Below are 2,183 nucleotides of genomic sequence, written 5' to 3' on the forward strand. Positions count from 1 at the left end.
TCCCCCGCCCCCTCGGGGGAAATGTTTGAGTCACCTGAAAACATATGTAGGCATTGTTGTTCTCCCTCCCACAAGGAAGGGCAAAGACTTCATTCAGCTGTGTGTTATGAAGAAAGTTGTATATTTAAGAACTTTTAAAAGGGAACAGAACTTTATTGGATATTGATTGTTCCTTGTAGAGAGGCAGGGCTGTGGCTGTGTTTCGGCCCATGCACTTGATGGGGACTTGTCCTCTGAGACCACCTGGAGGGCGCTCGTGGAGATGGCTGTGGGGAGGTGTGAGGAAAGGGCTGGCGCCTGTTGTCTGTGAGCCCCTTTGGCCACCTCTTCTCGTGGCTGGGGACACTCAGCACAAAGCACGTGTGGACAGCAAAGGGCCAGGCAGCATCAGAACGTGTTTGCCTGCCAGAACTTATTACAGAAAGGATTTGGTGTTTAAAATCTGAATATTGTACATAAGAAACCAAGAGGATTTTTTGCCTAAATGTGCCCAACTTGTATCGATGGGTGTGTGTGTGTGTCTGTCCTCAGATGAAGTCGGAGGGGGTGGGGGGTGAGGGCCGTTCCCGTTCAGCGGTCTGTCAGGGGTGGGGGTGCCCCTGCTCCACCCCGTCGTCGTTTCAAGCGCTGTGGGCCTCAGGTGGGGAGGGCGCCTTTCCCTGAGCAGCTGGTCAGGGCTCCGGCACTGGGGTGGCATTCAGCCCTGGATGGTGAGTGGATACCTGACCCCTGAACCTTTGGTAACCTTATTTTTTATAGTAAGTACTCTTCATAGTTTTCTTTTTCACATTTTATTTTGTAAGAGTTTTAGGAATATTTTTGCATGGATCATTGTAAACAGAAGATTTATTTCTAATGTCTGTTAACATAGTGTGTTTACTGATAAGTACTTTAAATTGCTTCAAGAGCACTTAACCCACCTTTGTATGTGTGTATTTGTGTGTGTGTGTGTGTGTGTGTATTCGTGTGTGTGTGTGTGTGTGTGTGTGTGAGTAGCAGCCATTTACCCCAGGCACACTCTCCACTTCAACTCTTTGTTGGTAATTCCATCTGTATAGTGGACGGTTTGTAATATCAATATGTTCTAAGGGTTCCAGGGGCTGAACAGAGAAGTTGGTTTCCCCAGTTTAGCCTAATAAGATAGGAGAAAATAAGAGTTTAGGATATGCTTTTTAAACGTCCCAGTGTGCGCACACACAGAAACACACATGCCACTACCTGTAAGGATTGGACTCATTTGAATTCAGGAGGAAGTTATGAGAAATTATATAGGCTGTTTCTTCCAGCTTGCCTGAGACTTGGCACACACAGGGTGAATGTTTTCACGAGCACTGAATTAAATGGTGTTTTCAAGAGAAAGGAAAGAGTGGGTTTCGTTTTCTCCCCATTTACATCAGCTTTATAAACACTTTCCCCCCTGTAATTTCTTAAAAAATCTTATTTCCCTTTTGTGAAGTTGAGTTGGGAGACTTCATCAGATACTTTTGCATTATGGAATACATCTCTGTGGAAATCTTTTTAATTTTGAAACTATCGGCATCAGCTACCAAATATGGAAGGTAGATCTTGCTAGCAGGTGAGAATCTGGATATAATGAATAGTAACAAAACTATCATATGTTGTAATTTTAGCAGCATTTAGTTCCAGTAAAATTAAGGAATAGAGCTTCTGTTATAAAGTTGCATAATTTGATATCCTAAGCACAATAGTAGAACATTCAGAGAAATTTTGCATTTTTTATATGTGACATTCCTAATTTGAGAGTCTTTCAGCTAAATTACAGTTATTTTAGAAGTTGAGACAGGCAAGTAAAGGAACTAATTCCTATAAACATAGGTATCATCATGGATATATTTTTTTTTTCATGAATATTTTTAAGAAATTTTATTCTTCAGCCTTCCCCTAAGGTTTAGAAGGTATGTTTCTCTGCTTAGGGAAACCCTGTTTGGATCTGGGCCAGGTGACTGAACGTTTCACGATGAGTGATGGTCCTGTCATCCTGCTGCCTTTGAGAACTGAGGCCAGCATCCGGGCCAGGGCCATTCATGGTGACAAGCACAGAAGCGCTTCCAGAATCTTTTACATCTCTTGTGTTCAACCTTTTCTCAGCATTCTTATCGGTTTGGTTATTAAGCCTACCAGTTGTATTATGTGACTGTTTCTTGAGTGCTATGCAAGTGTAG

The sequence above is a fragment of the Neophocaena asiaeorientalis genome, unplaced genomic scaffold (genome assembly GCF_003031525.2).
Source record: "Neophocaena asiaeorientalis asiaeorientalis breed wild unplaced genomic scaffold, Neophocaena_asiaeorientalis_V1.1 scaffold32, whole genome shotgun sequence".
Classification (NCBI taxonomy): Eukaryota; Metazoa; Chordata; class Mammalia; order Artiodactyla; family Phocoenidae; genus Neophocaena; species Neophocaena asiaeorientalis.